The following is a 13,544-nucleotide window of genomic DNA, read 5'->3' as shown; positions in this document are numbered from 1 at the left end:
ACTGCACGGCCAGGGCTCATCCTGGGATCTGCTCACAGCTTTGGATCCTTCCCAGCAGCTCCTTCCCTACCTGGGGACCTCTGAGTCAGCAGCCCCAGCTGCCCTATTTTGATTGTCGTGTCAATAAAAGGGACATTAGCAGAGCTCTGCCTTCAGAGACCTGTGCTGGGTTGGTGTGGAGGGAGGAGAATTGCTCCCCACACTCTTATTTCAAGGATGCACTCAGCCTGCCTGGGCCCAGCTAAAGAAGGTGATGGATGTGGAGGTCTCTGCTCCTGGAATCCTGGGGAAAGGAGATGCACCACAAGACTCATTCTGAGCCCAGTTCCATTCCCTTCTTGAAAGCACTCATGTTCTCCTGGACCTCCAGTCAGTCTTAAAATAGGAGAAGAAGCTGAGATGGTGTCATTAATCCCAGATTTGGTGGATTGAGTAGCTGGATTCCCATCTGAATTTCTAATTTGTTCACTGCTTTCAGCCATCTTAATTTTTTTTCTACTTTTCAGAGCAAAAGAGTGTAAATGTCCATAGCAGAGCCATAACCAGTCCTGTCTTGTAGCTTCACCTACACATCTCAACTATTCTCTCCTTTTTCCCCATCTCATTTTGGCTCAAAATACAAACGACCCTTAAATAGTGCAGGTGGCCACAAACAGGAACCAGTAGCCAGCCTCCAGTGTGGCAGTCAGACAGGGTACTGCCATTTCCCCTTGTCATGGACATCTTGAAAATGCAGCCTGAAGGTCCCAATGAGGATTCCCTGTGTGGATTTTGCACCCCTCACCTGTTGTATCCGCTGTGGAGTCACACAGCTTTGAAAGGCACATTCTGTTTTGCATGGGGACAGCCTCCAAATCTGCTTAATACATGAGTGCTCACTCAGAGGTGTCCTTTCATTTACTGCTCTCACCATCAGCAATCTATAGAAGTTTAGGGAGCCTTAGGGAATTCCTGGCTTTAGCATCTTTTGCTTGGTAACAGCACAGCTGCTCCTGGTGCAAATGGGTTTCTCCTGGCCCCCTCCCCACCACGTTGCAGCATCGCCCATCCTCTCTTTCTTGGCTTTCTCCCTCCTCCTTCCTCTTCCTCTGGGTGTACTTACAAAGTGTCTGCTATAACTATTGAAATGGATATAGTGGCAATTTGGGGAGAAGATGCTGTTTAAAGCTCTTTAATTTAAAGGATGCTAATTCGCTCCACTCCATCCTCGGGTGAGTTATCCAGCTTCGTGCAAACCTCCTTTTCTGCGGGTGTCAAATAGGAGGATGATTTTCTTCAGTCTGTATTTAGAGATTTTGCTGAGCCCATGGCCCACAGGGCATCCTGCAAAGACAGCTGGGGGAGCAGGGAGCTCACAAAAGGCAGAGATGCTTTGGGACACCATCTCCATGCTGCTGGGATGCTGCTGGGATGCTGCTGGGATGCTGCTGGGATGCTGTAGCCTGTGCTGGGGTTCCCTGGGCTCTGCTTTGTCTCTCCTGCTTGGGACTACAGGAAAGGGAGAACCTGAGGCAGGCTGTGGTTGGCAGCCAGGGATCAGGGTGAAGGCAGTTGCTGGGAATAATAATCAGAAACTTGGCTACAGATCTCCATCCCAGGTCAGGTGCTCCAAGGGCTGTAGTTAACCCATGTGAAAAATTGGCTGGAGACCTCCCTGCAAACCAGGTTCTGCCTCCAAGGCAAGCTGGATAAATAGCTCTTCAAGCCAGGGGGGCAGCTCCAAAGAGAAGGCACAGGGTGATTCCCTGTGTTTAAAAGATCCCTGCAGTTACCATCCCAATCGATTCCTGTCCTGGGCCCGTGTGTGCTCCATTATCTCCCAGGCTGATCTGTGTCCCCACACAACTGCTCTGCAATCTCCCCCCGTGTGGTATTGCAGGATATTCCACTGCATTAGCAAGTTGAACATGTTTTTACTGCCCACTGTCTCTCCATGCAATATTTCACTGTCTCCCTGGCTATTATCCTGGCGGCACAAAGTCCCATTGAAATTCATGGTGCAAGTCGCCCATTTGTTTCCTTTGAGCTTTGCAGGGTTGTTCTGTGCAGCTTTATGCATATCATTTTTTGCTATGCAAAGTGAGGGTAATGACTTTACCTGCTCTCTTTCAAAGCACTGAACAAAGCCTGTCCCCATGCCGTAGACTGATTTTGGAATATTTGTTCTAGGATTTGAGAGGGATGAATCAGAGCTCTTAGGGAATGTGCAATCTGATGCTCTGTAAATAAAAAGAAAGTCTTGCTGCATCTACATGTCTCCAAGGCAGGCGTGTGCTCCCTGTCAACCTTTCTTGCTGGAATCAGCTTCAGGGATGGCTTTGGCAAAACTGAATAGCTTCATTTTAATGACAGCCCTGGAACAGCATCACTTGGTTTGGCCGATGCCACTGACAAGCCTTGAACTGGCTCTGCCTTTTGAGGAACAGATGATGCCCCTCATGCATGATGAGGTGAGACTCTTCAAGCAAAGGGTGACTGGAGACATCCTCATGGGCACCAGGAGAGTGGGAGAACCAAATGCACAGCAACCAAGGAAGGGTTTTAGCTGTGAAGACCTTCAGGCTCAGGCTGACTTTCCTCCACCACCACCCCAAAGGAGACTGAACCTTGGGTACCCATGGTGTGGCTTTGATGTCTTGAATGAAGCCCCCCAACCAGTGACCACTTGTAAACCTGGGGTTCACAATGTCTGTGCTTGGATCTGTGCAGGGCCAGGAGGGCAGAGACAAGGCTTCCCTCTCCACACCGTGGTGTTTGGACATGGCTAAGCATGCAGGGTGGATTTTGGACATTGCCCTGGGATGCAGGGTTTGAAATGTGTGTTTCGCTGGGCCATGATCAAATTGTCACTTGAAGGTTTGGTGACAGACTCCTTGCTTTGAAAGCATGCACAAGCTGATAGTTATTCTCCAAAGAAACTTGTGAATAGCACCTAACAAGTGCACTGGAGAATTTCTCATTTTCTTCATGGACAGTGTATGTGAGATAGAGAAAAAAAAACCCAACAAAAAACAAAGACAAATATCTTTAAAGAATTTGCTCATTTTGAATTATTTACTCTGTCTACTTTCTTGGAGCCCCCAAGAGGAAGATGCTGTGAAATCTGCATTACAATAACATGTCAAGGTATCCAGAAGGTCCAAAAGAAACCATCAACAGTGGGATGAGTCCCCTGGGGCCTTGGTGAAGGACATCCACCCATGCTGCACTGAATCCAGAGCTGCAGATGTAGGCTCCACGGGGATGCAAGCACAGCAGGGAGGCAGTGATCAGCATCAACAATGACCAAATGAAACCCATTTTCAGAGTCAGTGGTCAATACAAGCAGCACACAGGGTAGGGAAGTGTCCCTGCTTTGGGAGGTGGGTGAGCAGGAATGGCTACCTGGGAACTGCACCATCCTCATGGACACCTCCTCAGCTGCCAGGACCAGCAAGTAAAGGTAAAAGCAGAGACCAAGCCAGTCCTGGATGTCCCCACCAGCTCCAGGTGCTGAGCAGAGCAACTCAGGATGCACAATCACTCTGCACCTGGGCTGTGGGCTGGCAGGAGTCCCCTGTTCCCACTGCTGTCACCTCTCGCTGACTTTCATGGACTTCTTGAGAGTTTCAAAGTCAAAACTGAAAGAGAAGCTCAGAACAAATGGGGACCTATAAAAACACATCCAAGCTGCCAAGTCTGCAGCAGATGTGATTTGCAATGGATGAGGTATTAATGCCCTGAAAAATTGGAGTAATGATGTGCAGTAATATTTGTCATCACCAAGGCTGAGTATGTTAAACAAAAATGTTTTGAAATGCAACTTCTGCCTGGGCCTGGTAACTTTCCCAGATGTAAATATTGCAGTTGTTTTCCAAACATTCTCTAAATACCATAAGGCCTTAGTCCACTTACGGCACTAACAGCCCATAAAATGTCATTTTTCGTTTTCTAATTAATCTGATGATTTTTAGATAGGATTTGACAACAGCAGTGAAAAAGCATTTCAGGCTGAAAAAAGAAATTATCCCTTGGATGTCAAGTAACCCACAGCCAAGCTGGTGCATCCTTGGGTACTGCAGAGCAGCATCCCCTCATCCTACTGGATGGTGACTCATGGTTGGGCACATCTACTCATCCTCCAAGCCAGGGGACAGCAGCCAGTCTTGTGGGGATGCAAAGGGGGAGATCACACCCTTCCTGCAAGGATCCTCCTCCCTTTCCCTGGTAAGAGCTCCCCATTGTGGTGCCTATTTCAGATGCCCACAGCAGAGAGGGGAGTTGGAGGCAGAGCCCTTGTGGGGGTCTCAGGTGGAGCAGGGCTGGTTGGATTTTCACCCTCTGTGTCAGGTGGGTCATTGCTGGTCTCACCGTGGGGCTTCAGGTGCTTGGGGTCTCTAGGCCAGTTAAAGCCATTGCTTTTGGGGAGAGGTGAACAGTATAACCAAGCAAAGTACACCAGACCTCCATCCGGGGACTTGTGACTGTCCCCCAGGCTCTGCACAGAGGCAGTCCCACGGCTGTCACATCACCGCCTTTCCCTCCAAACCCCCCTGTTTTGGTGAGCCCGTCCCTCTCTGCAAGGACACCAGGTTGTCACACTCACTGTGACACGAGGAGAATCCAGAGTCAAGCCCTGCTGCTGTGGGCACTGCAGGGAAACAACTCAGTCCCTGCCCTGAGCAAGGACAGAGGAGACATCACCTGCCCAAAGTCACACTTTGTTTCCTTATCTTACTCAACACCTCCCCGTTCTGCATGGGCAAATGGAGCAGTGCCCAGCCAACACTCTGTCCCTTGGCCAGCATTTCTTTCCAGGTGATTCTCAAAAAGACAGCAGAAGAGCTCTCATTCCCATTCCCCCTCCACATCATCATTGGGAAGCAGCCAGTGTTTCATTAACCACCTCCCTCTCCTTGTTAAACTGGGTTAGGGCTGCCTGAGCCTGCTGTGTCAGACACCTTCTGCTGGTGGAGGGGAAGGGCTCACAGGAGCTCTCCTGACCCCAGACACCTTTCCCACAGCCCTCCTCCTGCCATCTCTCATAAATAGATCAGTCATCCCAGCACGGCTACGTCTTCTTTTACTCCTTCCTGTCTTTAATAATATTATCAATGTCTGGTTTAGATTTTTACTAAATATAGGGGCCAGAGTCTGGACTGGCGTCACTTCCTCCCAGAAGAACTGGAACAGCTTGCTCAGAAGTACTTACTCCTTTTATTAATTTATCTTGGTTTGCAAAGTTGTTTGATTGCACCAAGTCTTTCCACCCCCCATTGACCTGGCAGCTGGAAGAAATGATGCTGCTTAAAGCCTGTCCTTGATCCATGGGTGAGGCTTGAGGTTTTTGGGGCTACCTCTCCCAAAGCAACCCTGAGGAGCAGGGACAAAGGCAGCAAATTTGCAAAGAGGCTTTGGCAAATCTTCCCTCCCCTCACTGCTGATCTCTATGGGTGAAGATCTTCAATGGAGTGCCAGTGGCATCCATGTCCCCTCTGGGCAATTCTTTTTCCAGATGCAGCTCCAGGGTTGGCATGACCCCTCGGTGTTTGTGGCTGGCCCAGGGTTTGTGGGGCACAAATGTGGGGCCTGAACCCCAGAACACCCTGCTCTGGCACCAGGAGGGACCTGGCAGAATCTGTTCCCTGCCCAGGAAATCCAGCCTGCTCCTTCTCCAGCAAAGGCAGAGGAGGGATGAGAGCTGTTATTTGTCATTTCCCCAGGAGGACATTTGACCCCAGAGCCACCCTCATGGTGGCCCCTGCTATTTCATGTCATTGCCTGGGTATTTATGAGTCCAAAGCAATTTCAGTGGGAATTCCTTGCCTTTAGAGCATCCCATGGGATGTGGGAGAATGGGAGGAAGGGGTTTTCCGTGCTTCAAGAGCATGAACACAGATGGTGATGGCAAAAGGGAATGGAAGAACCTCAGATCAACCTACTTACCCAGAGACCAAGCCCCTGGGGACTGGGTCACAGCTGTGCAAGAGAGGATGCTGGATCCATTCTGCATGCCCATCCTCTTCACCGTGCTGAGTATCTCCTGCACTCCCATGGGCACTTCCCTGGGCTGTGTGTCTAATGCAGCTGAGTGCTGTGCCAGGTTGCCAGCTGCCATTTGGAGAGGGGCCATTGCTTGCCTGTTCCCAGGCTCTCTCCCAGCTCTATTACTCCACGCTTCAGGTTTTTTGGCTGTGGTGGTGTTGGTGTTGTTGCTATTAAATTGAAAGGAGTAAAATTTCTCTCCTGCACCCGTCCTTTTCTCTCTCCTCTTCCACCTTCTTACAGAGCTGCAAAAGGAAATCGCTGGCTAGGAGGTGGTTTTGGAGATGGTTTGAGATACCTCAAAACATTACAAAAAAAAAAATACACGGGCCAGTCCTTACCTCAAATGACAGTGCCTGGGGAGAGAGAAGAGCACTTCTGTTCCAAGGGCCAGCTCAGTGCCAGCCACACTTTAATCATCCTGATTAAAGGTGTGTTGTGTTGCTAAAACAGCATAAAAAACCTGCCCAAAATGGGGAGGCAGGATGGCAGCATCTGGGACAGGGGAAGGGAGGTCTGAGGCAGGAGGATGCTTGGGAAGGGCTGAGCACAGGGGCTGGGAACCCCTGGGAGCTGCGGGCAGGGGTCGTGGTCCAGCCCCATCAGTGTCACAGCTAGTCCCAGTCCCAGTCCCTGTGCTCCCAGCATCTCCTGGTGCTGCCCAGCTGGCACCAGTTTGGCCCATGGAGGTTCAGATTTGATGTGAGGGGTGGGGTGGCTGTCATGCACTCATGGGGACACACAGAGATGTTTACAAAGAGACACAGACCCGTGTGTGTAAATACAGACACACAGACACAGCCCGGACCCTGCACCCTCCCACTGCACAGATACACCCCGACACAGGGATACACACCCCGACACACGGACAGACACACACCCTGACACACAGACAGACACACACCCCGACACACAGACAGACACACACCCCGACACACGGACAGACACACACCCTGACACACGGACACACACTGACACACGGACAGACACCCCAACACATGGACAGACACACACCCCAACACGGTCACCCCTGCACCCCCTCAGGGTGTCACCACTCACACACACAAAGGCAGATGTCCCCGACTCGGACACTCACACCTTCACAAGCCCTGCACACTCACAGCCCCGCTCTCACAAGGTGTCACTCACACAGGCAGTGTCACACACATGCGAGTGGCACAAATACAGTGTCGTGTACACACGGTACCGCGCAGTGTCACACAGCCCGTGTCACAGTGTCACACAGCCCGTGTCACACTCACAGTGTCACCCGCACACAGCCCCCAGCCCCCGGTGCCAGCCCGACTCTGCCGACCAAGCCGTTTATGGCTCCGGGCCGCCGCCGAGCCCCGGAGAGCTCTACCGAACCGATCCGTGCCGTGCCGAGCCGGAACCGAGCCCAACCGGCCGTGCTGAGCCGTACCGGACCGTGCTAGGCCGTACCGAGCCGAACCGTGCCGTGCCCCATCGCACCCCTGCACCCGGCCCGCAGCGAGCCGAACCGCGCCGTGCCCATCCCATCCCATCCCAGCCGAGCCGCGTCGAGCCGAGCCGTGCCGAACCGTGCCGGCGGAGCCCCCCGGGCCTGGCAGCGCTGCCCGGCGCCGCCTGCACGGGCAGGGCTCTTCGCCTGACGCAGTGAGGAGCTGCAGCCCTTCTCTTCTCGGAGGCCGGGCTCCAGCGCTGGGATTTGCTCGGCTCCGGCTGCGTTTCCCTGCCCGCCTCCTGCCCCCGGCCCGCCCGCTTGGAAGGGCGCGGGGAGCCGCAGCCGCGGGTGCGTCCGCCGCCCATCACCGCGCTTCGGGGCTGGGCGCGCCGCCGAGCGCCGGGAGCCGCCTCCGGAGCAGGTAAATGCGCTCGCATCCCCCGCCGCAGCCCGCCCGGGCCCCCGCGCCGCCCCCGACCCCGAGCGGGGCCCCCGCCCCGCTCCGCTCCGGCCCCGCGCCCGCTGTCGCCCCGCCGCGGCGCCCCGCGCTGCCCGGAGCCCCGCGCAGCCCCCGGTGGCCGTTCCGTGTCGCCAAACTTTTGGCGGCTGCAGCCCAGGCTGGGGCTCCGGAGGGAGGGGAGCGCGGCGCCGGCGGCGGGGGGAGCGGGGCGCCTTCCCCTCCGCGGGCAGGGCGTCCCCCGGCTCGGCCGGGGCTGCTCCCGCTGTGCTTATCCCCAGGGCGAGCGGGAGATCGGGAGCGGAGCGGCTCCGGGGCCACGGAGCCTGGAATCCCTCCGGCCGCTCGGGCTGTGTTCCCTCCCCCGCCCAGCGGGGATCCCCACTTCGGGGTCTCCCTCCGCCGGCGGGGTCCGCCCGAGCCGGAGCATCCCCCGGGGCAGCCCCTGCAACTGTTGCCTGCGGGAAGCTCCGGTGCTCCGGGGGAAGAGCCGGTGCCGCGGGCAGTAGCATCGCCTCGGGGGCAGGGGTCTTCCGCCCGGGTCGTCACAGCGCCGCACGGAGCGCTCGGACACGGGGAGACCGTCGCCCTCACCCCAAATAACCCTGGAGGCTGCGAACCTTGGGGTGGGAGCTGTGGCAGAGCCGCTCTCCGGCTCTGCTCCCCCCACCCCCCCAATCCCTTCTGCATTCCCACGCCGGCAGTTGGGACCTGCCTCCCCCCACACGCGCTCCTTCGGCGGCTATTTCTGTCCTCGCCAAACGCGCCGCACATTGAGCTTTAATTAAAGAAAATTAGTGGAGGAGGGCGAGGGGGAGATGTCCGTGCTCCGGAGAGGGGGACGGTCCCCGGGACCTCGCCGGGTGCGACTGCCGATGGCTCGGGGGAGGCGGGGGACAGGTGTCCGCCTGAGAGTTTGAGCCCCTTTCGCTTGGTTGGTTGTTGTTTTTTTGGTTTTGTTTTTTTTTTTTTTTAGAAAAGGGTGGCGGTGGAGGTGTGTGTGTGTGTATGGGGGGGTGGTACGGACACACGACGACGCGGGAACGCGTTCCTTCCCGGAGGGTGTGTTGCAGTTTTAATTATAATGACAGATGTTGCCGTAAAGTTCCGGCTCGGTTCCTGAACACAAGCAGAGCACAAAGCACCGGCAAACTCGCCCGTCGGACCGGGGCACTCGCCCATCGGACCGGGGCACTCGCCCGTCGGCGCAGCGGAGTTGCCAAAGAATTTTTTTGGTTGCGTTTTAAACGAGACTCGGCCGGGTCTGGGAGTCCTCGGGGCGGCCGCGGGGCGGTGGTGGAACTCGGGGATGCCAGGGAGATGCGGGCAGCCTCCGCTCCTTGGGCAGGATCCCTCCTACAGCCCAAACCCCCGGCGGTCCCCAGTCCTCGTCCCGCTCCATGTGGAGCGTGGCTGCTCGTCCCGTGCGCGGCGGGACCCTCCGGGCAGCCTCGCTCGGTGCTGGGGAGATGCCGGGCGCTCCCCCCGCAGCCCTTTCCTCCTCCAGCTCTCCCTGGACAGAATCCTCCGCACCTCCGTTCATCCCTGCCTTTCCGGCTCGGGACCTGCGGTGCTGCCCACGTCCAGGCTGTGATTTGCAGCCCCGGGAAAGCCCTGCGGAGGGAGGGGACGGGGGGGACTGGCATCACCGGGCTCCCCCGGGGCAGAGCCGCCGCTCCCGCCTCCCCGGCCGGGGACTCGCCTCCTCCCGTCAGCTGCGCGCGTTCCGCCGCCGGTTCGCGCTGGATTAAATATTTAGAAGTTTGCAGCGGTGAATAAAGCGATCGTTAATAGAAATTGATGGCACCGATGCAAAGGGGGTGGCACCGGCGGCAGGAACGGCGCGGCTCAACGGGAGCGGGCGGGGCGCTCCTGGGAAGGTTTTTAAGGGGTTTCACCCCAAGTTAAGGGTTTATCGCTCCGAATGCTTTGGCAGCGCCAAAACCCGGGAGCTGCTCTTCACATTTCCGACGATGTCATTAAAAAGCGTGTTTTTTCCTCCCTGCCTGGAAAGAATAACCCTCTGCTTTCGCAGAGACGAGGCAATCCGCTCGAATTTAGCACCTAAAATCCCCCGTCAGCGCCTACCGCCGTGCTGCCTGGCACCAAGCAGGGCTCACACTCCTCCAGACCCCCCGGGTTTGCCATGGCAGCGGGGGTGCTGTCGGTGGGGACCTGGAGCGTGTCCCCAGCCCCCCGAAGTGCAGCGCTGGGCAGTGGGGGCACCAGGCTGGAGCAGGGATGAAGTTTGCCTCATGACCTGGAGGAGCGAGCCCCCGGGGTCGGGGCGGCCTCCGGGGTGTGGGGTGGGAAGGACACGGGGCCGGCGGGTGGCCGGTGAGCCCCGGCCCCGCATGCCGGGCTCCGAGCTGGAGGCAGCGCTCCGGCCAGCGCCGGGGATGGGGCAGCGCTCGGGGAGCGGGATGCGGTCCTGGCACGGGTGCGGAGGCAGCGGGAGAGGAAAGACGAGCTGGAATAGGATGGAGGGGGGAGCAGAGAAGGAAAGAAAGGGCGAGGGTTGCCCGGAGAGCGGCCGGGGGAGCGGGCCCTCTCCGCAGAGCCGCTGCTCGGTGGGAGCCAGCGGCGATGGGCAGAGGCTCGGCGTGGGGATGGGGAAAGCGGAAAGCCCTGGGGCCGACCTGCTACGGGCGCCAGAGACAGTCTGTACCCACCAGGGCGGGTCGGTGCCGTGCCCACGCCCGCCCACGCCCCTCACCCCGCGCTGGGGGCCGCTCCCCCGGCCCGGTGCTGCCCACGCGTGTCCCAGCCCGGCCGCCGCTCCGGGCTGGGGCAGCGCCGCTCTGTGACAACAGAAAGTGGCTGGAAAGGGGCGAGGCGTCACACGGTCTGCCTCCGGGAGGCAGGGAAAGGCTGAGGGACCGATGGGAAGGCATGAATGAATGAATCTCCATAAAGAGCCCCAAGCAGCAGGGAGAGGGAGAGAGGAGGAGGAAGGAGAGGAGGAGGAAGAGCCGGAGCAGGGCAGGCAGCAGCAGACGTGACGCCGGCAGGTAAGGGGGTGCCGGTGCAGCACGGCCCCGCGGTGCCCGGGATGGCAGGTTGGGGGGCACAGCTAAAGGGGGACAGGAGCTGCCGGGACCCTGCATGGGTTTGGGTATTATTTTTTTTTTTTAGGAAGCATGTTTTGCTCCTGACTCCTTGCAAAATGTGGAGTCCCTAAACTTCCTAGGACTCCTTTCCTCCCCCGGTACTGCCGCCCCGAGCCCGCCGGCTGCGGAGGGTTCCGGGCAGGGCACCGGCCCGGCGGCTGGACCGGCTCCGCACCGGGGCAGCCCCGAGCCAGGCCAGCCTGCCCGGCGGCAACGCCACTCGGCCGGGCGTCCAGAGTTACGTTACCGGGGATATCCAGCTTCTGCCGCGGCCCCTTGGCTGTCGGGGCTCAGTGGGGAGCTCCTCTCCCCCCGGTCTCCATCCCCCTTCGGCGCTCCGTCCCTGCCGCGGTTACATAAGGCAGAGGAGCCCGTAGCCAGCGCTGCCGCGGGCCGGATCATCGGGATCGCACCCAGGGATACCCAGAGCCGAGCTCAGCCTTGCCCGGCTGCTCGCCATCCTCGCTCTCCCCTGCCCCGCTGCTCGCGCTGAGCCACTCGCTGCCTGTCCCTGCTCGCTGCGGGGACTGTGCGGCACAGGTATCCCTACACACACAGACACCCTGCCCTGCCCTGCCCTGCCCTTGGCTCTCCCGCAGAGCTGCCCCGCACTAACGCCGCTGGAATGCCTGTCCCGGGGAGCAGCCTGGCTCCCGCAGACGGGCCCACGCCAGGGCGATGCACTCTGGAAGTGTTTGCACACAAACACAGCGCTGCAGGCAGCACACGGGGCACGCTCCCGCACACACGTGGGCTGGTGCTCGCCAGGGGCCGGTGGTGCTCGCCCGGGGCTGGTGATGCTCGCCCGGGGCCGGTGATGCTCGCCCGGGGCCGGTGATGCTCGCCCGGGGCTGGTTCTCGCCACTGGCGGCTCGGGGCTGGTGGGTGCTCTCGTCGTGCCGGCTGCCAGCCCAGGCAGGCGCTGGGAAGTGTGCCGGGAGCGCTGCAGGCCTGGCAGGGCAGCCCTGGCTGGCTGCGGTGGGCAGCTCTGCTCTGCGGCTGCCCGCAGCTTCCCCCTCCCTGACCGAGGTGCTCCGAGCAGGGATCAATAATGCCTTTCTGATTGGCTTCGGTTCCCCATTCAAAGCCACTGCATTAGGGCTTGATTTTTCTCCCCTTTGACTCCTGGCCAGATTAGATTGTGAATTTGGCTGATTTCAAGCTACTGGGGGAGGGAAGAATCATACAGCGAGGGAGAGAGAACTGAAATATCCTACAGGATCCCCTGGAGGGGAGAGAAATCAGGTCTAGATAAGAGCTTGTTCTCCCTGTCTGGCTAATGCTTCCCTGTTTGATGATCAGAAAACACAAGATCTAACCTCTCACCAGGATGCTTAACTATGAAAGGTCAGGCGTTTGGCTTGTTCTAGGCGCAGGGTTTGTTACTGTGAGCTGTGCATTGTGCATTCCAGTTCTCCTGTCTGTGCCAAACACAGGAGTGCACGATGCATGCAAACAGGAGGATGTGGTCAGTGCTTCTGAGGGTTAGGAGTTGAGCTCTGGGTGTAACACTGAGGCTGGAGGAACTGTGATGGGGACAGGACACGAGGTCTGTGCCCTGGAGAGCCCAGAGCTGTCCCATCTGTTTGTCAAGTCTCAGCCCCATCCTTGGGCAGTTTTTTCCGATACTTATTTCTCCATGTACATGCTGGGAATAAGTGAATGGATTGTGTCAGTGAAGCCCTGCATTCCAGAGGGACACAGAAAGCAGCACCCAGGAGCATCCCAGCTGGGCTGGTCGGGGTGCTTTTCCCTTCTGGCTGCTCCAGGACCAGGATTTCATGCTGAGAAAAGCCCCAGCAGCACAGCATCACCTGCAGCATCCCAGCTGCCAGCACGTGCTGTGAATTGGTGTTAGCTCCAGGTAAAGCAAAAGCCTGGCATTATGTGGTTTTTCAGCAAAGGGCACTGGGAAGTCTGGTGGAGCAGAGGCACTTGTGAAGGAGCCGTTCTGGGCAGTGAGGAGCCTGAGGAGGAGAGGATGTGGGGCTGGGGGCTTGGTGCAGGTCAGCTGTGCTGTTCTGGGCAGTGGGGAGGTGGCTGTGGAGTCACCAACAAGGCTGTGAGTGCAGGGCTGAGGCGATGGGAAGCTGCTGTGGAGGCTGTGAAGGGGGTACGAGCAAGGAGCACAGCCTTGAGCAGTGCTTGGCATGATTTCTGCAGCTGCTGGGTTTTCTTGGTGTTGCAAACCCAGGGCTTGCGGAGGGTTGGAGTGAGCCCGATGTCAGGACAGCCTTGGGGTGGAGTATCTGGGTGTGGGGAGATGGAGATGTGATGGCCAGCAGTAAACTGGGCCCAGAGGAGGCTGATGAGGAGGAGAGGAGCTGTGTGGAGCGGGATGGGACAGCTGTGGTGTCATACACTGCCCAAACTGTGGGTGAGGAGGGAGGCAGAGCTGTGCAAGCAGCAGGTCTGTGAGGACCTTGGGGTGAAGGGACTGGAGACCCTGAGCCTTGGTCCAGGGTGCAGAGTGGTGCCAGGGGCTCGGTGGGGAAAAAGAGGACAAAGAACATGAAATGATTTGTGT

General features: G+C 57.9%; 1 protein-coding gene across 2 annotated transcripts in view; it reads left to right on the top strand.

Moving 5' to 3' along the window:
• The first annotated feature begins 7,776 nt into the window (after nt 1-7,776).
• The window catches only part of ELFN1 (extracellular leucine rich repeat and fibronectin type III domain containing 1), a 104,145-nt gene continuing 98,377 nt past the window's right edge, over nt 7,777-13,544 (top strand). The window contains exon 1 of one of the 2 annotated variants that reach the window (XM_030958113.1): nt 7,777-7,871. The gene's annotated coding sequence lies outside the window, so the exon portion shown is untranslated. Of the gene's footprint in view, nt 7,872-10,801; nt 10,919-13,544 lie in introns of those variants that run through there. The other variant, XM_030958114.1, reaches the window with a different exon arrangement.

This window comes from Camarhynchus parvulus, chromosome 14 (assembly GCF_901933205.1).
Source record: "Camarhynchus parvulus chromosome 14, STF_HiC, whole genome shotgun sequence".
Classification (NCBI taxonomy): Eukaryota; Metazoa; Chordata; class Aves; order Passeriformes; family Thraupidae; genus Camarhynchus; species Camarhynchus parvulus.
Note: the sequence above shows the minus strand (reverse complement) of the source record. Positions and strands in the feature narration are given on the sequence as shown.